At 39.6% G+C, this 8691-nt stretch overlaps 1 pseudogene; it reads right to left on the minus strand.

Annotated features, from left to right (window-relative positions):
• The window catches only part of LOC112840199 (purine nucleoside phosphorylase pseudogene), a 31484-nt pseudogene extending 24679 nt beyond the window's left edge, over window positions 1-6805 (minus strand).
• Window positions 6806-8691: the final 1886 nt, after the last annotated feature.

Consider the following 8691-nt stretch of genomic DNA (forward strand, 5'->3'; position numbering starts at 1 on the left):
GCTCCGCCTCCAGCCCCAGGGCGCAGCAGAGAATCTGCTCGAGATTCTTTCCTTCTGCCCCCCACTCCTGCATGCATGCGCTTTCTCTCTCTTTCTCTCTCTCTTTCTCAAATAATAAATAAATCCTAAAATAAAAAGAGTAGATAAGACTTTTTTTAAAAAAAATGAAGAGCTTACATGGAGGTTTAAAACCTATTTATTTTTTGCAGAGTTTTAGAATTTACAAAACTTTCAACTTTCCTATACTTTATCAATTTGATAATATACATACTATTTACCTACATTTTGCAGAGGGCACAGCTCAGGCTCAGGTGGATTAGCTGTCTTGATTACAGTGCAACTTGAATAACCAGCAGAGTTAAGATCTTGTCCAGATCTTTGCCCCATCATCTATTTCCCTTTCCTTTTTATTCTGCTCTTTGGTCATAATTGTAGATGAGCTTTATATTTAGTTAGCATAAATATTCTTTAGTAAAACTAGGAACAATTCCGTTTCCCCATCCCTCTTCTGCATCTGTGGATGTTGCTTTCCTCATTGCTTCTGCAGGGCCTTGCTAAAGCAGCTCAATCCCATACACACGAGCTGATCTGCTTAGAGAGCAGGATCACTTTCCTTATTAAACCGTGCCTGGCTTGAATGTGGTCTTTGGCATTGATCTTCTGGTAAATTCTAGATATCAGAGACTTTGTCTTCAAAGCATTGTTTGTACACACTAGAGATGCAACACAGCTAGGCTTCATCCAATTTGGCCAACAAATTTGCTATTCAGCCTTGGCTTCATCATCAGTTTCAGTCTTTGGGTGTCAGGATAGTCTAGCTGTATGTTTAAATATAACTTCGGAAACTTTGATCTTGTCTGTGGTCAATAACAGCATCATCCTGTGGTTTGCTACTATGTCTAACCAGTTTAGCAACATAAGTAACAGAAACGTATCATGTTATTCAGATTATCATTGATCCTTTAAATATAAGTGAGCATCCTAGGGATACCTGGGTGGCTCAATCGGTTAAGCATCTGCCTTCAGCTCAGGTCATGGTCTCAGGGTCCTTGGATTGAGCCCCACATGGGGTTCCCTGCTCAGCAGGGAGACTGCACTGCTTCTCCCTCTCCCTCTGCACCTTCCCCCCACTCATGCTCTCTCTCTCTCTCCCAAATAAATAAATAAAATTAATCAGTAAATAAATGTAAGTGAGCATTCTAGATGTAACTTAGAGTGAAAATCTTTTTATGAATTTTACATATGAACATTCTTAGTCCATTAAAAGTATGAAGGCATATTTATTATTGCAATTATAAAATTGAACAATAATGAAAGTTCTTTTTTGTACAAAAATAATTGAGTCTTTAAATAGATAAATAAGGATATAGGTTAGCAGTTAATACAAAAATTAAGGGAGCTATCTTAGTGGGATAACTTCAGGAAGTTGTTCTTTCTCAGCAAATAAATATTTATAAGAATTTAAATAATACAAAGCAGAGTAATAAAAATGTGATTATGCCATAGTTCCAATGTTTATAAAGTGATGAGATGTATATTAAACAAAATAAGCTTTAAGAACTATATCTAAATTTTAGTTTTCTAATTTCATTTAGGCTGTGATTCTTTCAAGAAAGATTTCTTTGGGGAATTCTTTATATCTTGTAAGAATGAAGTAAGAATGTCACTTTTGTGACCTCCAAATTTCACAAGAGGGGAAAACTCTAAAATCACATACCAAAACTAGCCATAATAATACTTGAGTCGAAGACAAGAGGAAAACATAAGAGAAAATTTAGGTGTCCCCCAAGTTCTTGTTCTTTTACCAATTTTAATGAGTTACCTAATCTCGCCATCATGCCAACTAGGAGTTGTCCAACAGCTGACCATGATAAGCAAATGCTACCCCCACAGTCCCATGGTAAGCTTAAAATTTTAAAATTTCACTTCTAAAAGTTTGGTGAGACATTTATCTAATAATTTATAATAACGGTAATATTTTGGGTATAACAATATAAATAAATTTCCTATAAATATAAACTTTGTATGTGCATAAATAATATATCTTATACCCCCTTACTTCCTTCTATAATGGCTATTTTCAGCTTTGATTTGGCTCTGAATATTGGTTTTAACACTTCACCATGGGGCGTTTGGCCAAAATCTACATTTGGTGAACTTATGCTGCGAACTATCTTGTATGATTTTGGCAACCTTGCTGTATCTTCAGTAGAGGGGTGTTGACTCTCATTAGGAAGTATTTCTAGAGTAACTCACTATGGTGATGGGTATCATTGTAGTATCTTTATTTCCATCAGATGAGCCAGGATTTCTGTCAAGAATATTAAGTAAACTGAAACCAAAATAAACCTTAGAAAACCTACTAGGTGTTGTGTATCACAAGAAATCTGTAATGCCAAATCCAGACACATAGAGCATTTGAGGATTGTCACCAAGACCAGGTCAGTGAGGAGAGAGAGTTCCTACAACCAAGAACTAACAGGAGATCCACTTCAGGTGCTAAGAATCCAGCTCTTTAAAGGACCAGGATCAAAAGGGTGCCCTCTCCTTTTCTATGGCCCCCTGCCTAAAGAAAGCAAATTTCTGTCTTGTTGCTATGCTAGCAGAGTTATGTCATCAAGAAGTCCATACCCTGGTCTCTTCGGTTAATTTGTGGTAGCATCCCACAAAGCTATAAATCTTACCCCTTTTCTTGTATCCCCAACCAGATGCTCACGTCTTTTACCTTCCCTCTACTCAGGTTGGCACTTTGAATGAAGTACCCATATAGGCTAGATTATACTAAAGTAATAAACAACTTCCAAACCTAGTGGTTTAATAAAAAACAAACAAACAACTTTTATTTACTCACTTTATTTCTTGATTCCATTAGGTGCCTGACTGCACGATGACACTCAGGACCCAGGCTGATAACCTGTCATCTTGTGGTGGCCACGTCTGGAGCACATGACTTCTTCAATCGGCACAGTCAGGCAAGATTGGGGAACAGCGTTTGGACTCTTCACTGTCTCTGTACAGAAGTGATACATATCAGTTCTGCTCACCTTTCATTAGTCTAAAACAGTCACAAGTCATCTGGGCTAGTAATTACAGTATTCTACACGCGTGGAAAGAAAAGAGAGCTAGATTTTGATGAATACTCATAATAGCTACCAAATAGCTCTCTTCTAGCCACCAAATATTCGGTTCACTCTTATTCAACAGCCTTCCCCCAAGGGAGCAGCCTGAAAGTCCCAATCATTCATCATACTGAGCTCAAAGCCTAAGGTCTCTACTTCAAATCCAGGCATGGCTCCTCTTCATCTGGAGACTCCGAGTGAAAATTGCAAGTTATTGCCCCTGCACGGGATCAATTTACAACATCCGGGGAGGGGAAGTGATCTCTGGTCCAGAGGAATTCTTTAATCTCACTGACAGGCATCATGAGGCCTCCCCACCCTGGAAGCTTCCTTGCCTTTTTTTCCCTTGACCCCAGTCTTTGGGAGATCTTTCTTTTACCATTTTCTCCTTGAGCCACAACTGATGTTGACTTTGGGAACTAAACCCTCCCTGAGGACTGTGTAGATTTCACAGCCTATGTTCTACCTAGAAAAGGTTGGGAGCCAACAGTTTCTCATGATCTTTCAAAACCATAGAACATTAGCTTCTATTTGATTCTGGTCATCTTCGTGTGCCAGAAACCACACCCATGTTCACAATTCTTTTTCTATTTATTATTAGTATTATTTTATTTTGAAACAATCTCATACTTGCAGAAAAGCTGCAAGTATGACACAAAGAGCTTTCTTTTCCTTGAGCCGTTCGAGAGTAATTTGCTGACCTGATGTAACATTGTCCCCTAGCATGTAACTTTCTTACTAACAAGGACATTCTCTTGTAGAACTGAAATATAATCATCAAAATCAGGAAATCGACATTGATAGACTTCTATCATTTAATCCTAGACACATGAAAATTTTGCCTGATACTTAAAAAAATGTCCTTTATAGCAAAGGAATCCAGTTCAGAATCATGAATTGCTTTTCACTGTCATGTCTTAATGTCCCTCACCATGGCCCAGTTGCTCAGTCTTTCTTTGACTTCTGCTACTGTGATACTTTTGAAGATTATAGACCAATTACTTTGTACTATGTCCCTTGATTTGCATTTGTTTCATGTTTCCCTATTATCAGGTTCAAGCTGTACATTTTGTTAAGAATATCACAGACAAGATGCTGTGTTTTCATTGCCTGCCATTGGGTGACACAGAGTTTCATTTTTTCACTTTGATCACTTGGATGAGATGATGTCTGCCATGCTTCTCCAATGTAAAGTTATTCTTTTTCCATTTGTAACTAATAACTGTTGTGGGAATATACTTTGGAACTATGTATCTTTCCCATTTGTCATCAAATTCTCAGCATATTCATTAATTAATTTGTATTTAGAATACCCATGTTTCCCATTTAATCTAATGGATTGTAATAATCCATTACCATCTTTATTTATTTTGATGATCAAATTGTCCTAGATTTGACCAGTGAGTGCCCCTTCAAGCAGACACCCTCCTCACGCCACTCAGGCTCAGACCCAGGCAGCTGTCCTGTGCAGATGGATTCTCTCCTTGTCCAGCCCAGAATCCAGTGCCCTCCTCTTGGCCACTGTGGTTGCTCCAACCCCTGCCCCAAATGTGCGGGTTCACTTCCCTCTGCCTACCTGGTGGCTTTAGGGCCAAAGTCTTCAAGGAGAGAGAAGAGCAAGATCCCGCAGTTCTTTTTGGGACAAATTTCTCCTACCAGATATGTTTCTATGCATTATCACTCTTACCACTCTCTTTCTCTTTCCCACTTCTGTGGGAAAGTTTTACCCTTATTATTCGACATAAGTAATTTTATACAGTTGGAAAAGATTTACTGAGCAATATACCCTTAATCTGATCCTTGCCCTTAGGTAATATAATCTGTTGAAAGATTTTATTGGCATCTACCTTAAAATTGCTTTCTGACTCTTATATTTTACTATTTGGAGTCTAGAAGCTGTTGGGTTTTCTTAACCTTGCAGAGCCCCAATTCCTAAATCTCTCAATTTCCTTTCATTTCTGCTTTCAAATTGGGCAGTTCTCTCCTGGGCCTATGTCTTTTTTTATAATACCTAGCCACACACGACACCAAACAAACATTCTAACATGGTTTCCCCTAGAGCGTGGCTTCATCCAAACCATGATCTATTTCTCGAGTTACATGAGTGACAGCTTTACTAAATTTTCAGTCACTGTGAAACATGGATCGCAGCCTTTCTAGCCTGGGGAATCGCTTCCCTTACCAACCATCTAACTATGAAATCAATGCCACAGATTTGGGTTTGTTTGTTTTTTTTTTTTTTTACAAGGACACTCAACTTCAGGAAGAAGTTCTGTATTAATCAGAATGGACCGGGTTATGTTCTAATAACAAAGTTTCAGTGTCCTAATAGAACAAAAGTTGATTTCTGGATCACATGGTTTGTTCTACTCTAGTTGATGCGGATAAAGGGGAGGCTCTGTTTTGCATAGTCACTAAGAAACTTAAATTGTTAGATTTAGAGGTTCTGGATCTATAGTTATACCATCTGAAACAATCTGCTCCCTAGTTGCCTCAGCTGGGGAACGGGGACTGGAGAAGAGTAAGTGGGTTTTCATTGCCTCAGACTAGATATGAATGACATACATCACTTATGGTCACATTTCAATGACCAGAATTAGTCATGGGGCTCCAACTCACGGCAAAGAAGCTGAAAGTGCCCCTTTCCATATAGCTAGTATGGATAGATATTGGCAAACACTTGTGTCCAAAGTCCATAAATAATAGAAGTAAACCTAATGAATCACCAAAGTAGTAATGAGTCAAATTTTATTGTGCACACACCAAACAGACAACTTGCACACTGGGAGCACTAACACCAAAGCATGGAATGAGGCTCAGGGGTATATTTGTCTAAAGCAGCTGATATAGTAAGAAAACACTGTTTGTTCTTCCCAGTGATTAGTTATATTAGAATTTTCTTAAATTGGTCAGTGGTTACTTCATATCAACCTTGGGAAACAGGCCTAAGCAAGAAATGACCCAGGTCAAGTCAGTCTCACAAAATAAGCTAAATTAAGCTTTTTTTGAATGACTGAACTCTCAGGGAATTTTATTTTTTATTATTTTTTAAAGATTTTATTTATTTATTTGACAGAGAGAGCGTACAAGCGGGGGGGGGTGGCAGGCAGAGGGAGAGAAAGAAGCAGACTCCCCGCTGAGCAGGGAACCCCAGGTGGGGCTCAATCCAAGGACCCCGAGGTCATGACCTGAGCCAAAGGCAGACGCTTAACCAACTGAGCCACCCAGGTGCCCGTGCTCAGGGAATTTTAAAAAGACTGGTCTCCATTAAGAAAAATTAACACTAGTAATATCTTCCACATATACATTTTAGTAACAGATCCTAGCTGTGACTCCCATTCTACCATATGTTGTTATTTATGAAATGTCTCTTATTCTTAACTCAGTACACATTTATTGAGTGTCTATTTTGTCCTAGGTATGCTTCTAGGTATGGTGATATAGCAGTGAATAGAGGAGACAAAACCCCCTACCCCCATGCTAATGGGCTAGACAAACAAATTTTAGATATATAGTGTGTCAGCTGCTGGTAAACACCACGAAGAAAAATTAAGCAGAAAAGGAAGCAAGGGCTTTCTGGTGGAGAAACGAGATTTGTGAGCCTGAGTATTTTAGTTGGAGAAGGCCTACTTACGAAAGTCACTTTGGTAGGTCGAGGTGTGGTTCCCAAAGATGTCCAGATCCATATCCCCAGAAGCGGTGAAGATGGGATCTTTGCAGAGGTGATTACATTAAAGATCTGGAGATGAGGAGATTATCCTGGTTTGTGTGGGTGAGCCCACTGTAATCCCAACGGTCTTTACAAGGGGTTGGGAGGAGGATCAGAGTCAGAACAGCCAATGTGACAACGGAAGCAGAGAGCAGAGAAAGAGAGATTTGAAGATGCTATGCAGGTGGCTTCGAAGGGGCTGAGAGCCAAGAAATGGAGATGCCACTAGAATCTGGAAAAGGCAAAGAAATGGCCTCCCAAGAAATGCAGCCCTACAAATACCTTGATTTTACAATGTCTGACCTCCAGAACTGTAAGGCAATATGCTTTGTTTTAAGCCACTGTGTTTATGCTCATTTGTTACAGCAGCGATTAGAAGCTAAAACAGACATCTGAAAACAAGATATGAAGGCAGCAAGGGAAAGACTATGAGGGTGTATCTAGGGGAAGAGCTTTCTGGGCAGATAGAACAGCTGGTGTGAAGATCCTGAGACGGGAGCGCGTCTGTCATGCGCAAGGAGTTGAAAGGCTTCCAGCATGGTTGAAGCCAAGTAAAGGAAGAAGACCAGTCAGAGAAGACACGTACTGTTCAGATCATGAAGGGGACTGTGGGTCACTATGATGGCTTAGCCTTGTACTCTGAAGAAGACGGAAGTCGCTGGAGGATTCTGAATTGCAGAGATACATGAGATGCCTTACATTTTAAAGGAATCACCATCTAAACAGCAATAATAGAGCGTAGGAGAGTGAGGGTAGAACCGGGAGACCATTAAGGAGATAGTGCCGACAGTCAAGGTAAAAATGATGACAGTGTTGCCCAGGGCAACCTAGGAGCAGGTGGTGAAAGGCGGTCAGGTTCTGGACCTAACTTGAAAATAGACCCTAAAAGAACTGCTGACAGACTGGATGTGGGATGTAAAAGAAAGGGATCAAAAATGACTCTGAGGTTTGGGACAGGAACAACTAGATGGATATAGCTGCCACCTATCAAGGCAGGAGGGACAATGGGTATTTGGAGATCAAGAGCTGAGTTTTAGACAGAGTGGATTTCAGATGCCTTTTGGATGCTCACGTGGAGCTGTCTAGTAACCATGGGAGATAGTAGCCTGGTGTCTAGAAAAGAGGTAAGACTGGAGGCCCATGTTTGCAAGTGTCTAGTCTACAGACAGTATTGAAAGCCATAAGCAGTACCTATAACTGGTACTGGATAAGACGACGAAGAGAGAAAACGTGGACAAGGAAGACAAGAGATCCCGGGACTGGAGTCTAGGATGGACACATTAAGGTTTGGAGATCAGGGAGATGAGGAATAGCCAGCAAAGGAAAATGTGAAGTTTCTGTGGTGAACTAGGAGGAAAGCAAGAGTGTTTGTATGAAAGTTAATTCAAAACGTGTTTTAAGGAGGAGGGAGTATCAAACGCTAGTGAAAGGTAAGGTGACATTCAAAATATTTAACTATCAGCATGATGGAAATAAATTAATGTGAAAGTACACACGTCATAACCTAAAAGAAATCCTCCTTTACCTTTTGAAAAAACTAAGTTAAATTTAATCCCATCATGTGACGTAGTAGTAAATTGTAATAAGTTCCAAATCATTTGTTAATTTTTGCAAATTGTTAGCGTGGTCTTTTATGCGAGGAGGATGTCACTAGCTAAATAAATGATGCTGTGTGTGAGCTATGCTTTGATAAAGAGGATTACATCAAACATACAAAAACTTCCCCACTAAATTACTAGCCGTTGGTGACTTAGACTGTCAAAGTAACATCAATAATATAGATCATAGTGCCAAATTCTCTCAGCTTCTATTGGAAAGCAATTACATTAAAAATGTTCTACCCTCCCAAATGTTTTAGCCTTT

The sequence above is a fragment of the Callorhinus ursinus genome, unplaced genomic scaffold (assembly GCF_003265705.2).
Source record: "Callorhinus ursinus isolate GAN/ISIS: 27379988/994484 unplaced genomic scaffold, GSC_fseal_2.0 scaffold19, whole genome shotgun sequence".
In the NCBI taxonomy this organism is placed as follows: Eukaryota; Metazoa; Chordata; class Mammalia; order Carnivora; family Otariidae; genus Callorhinus; species Callorhinus ursinus.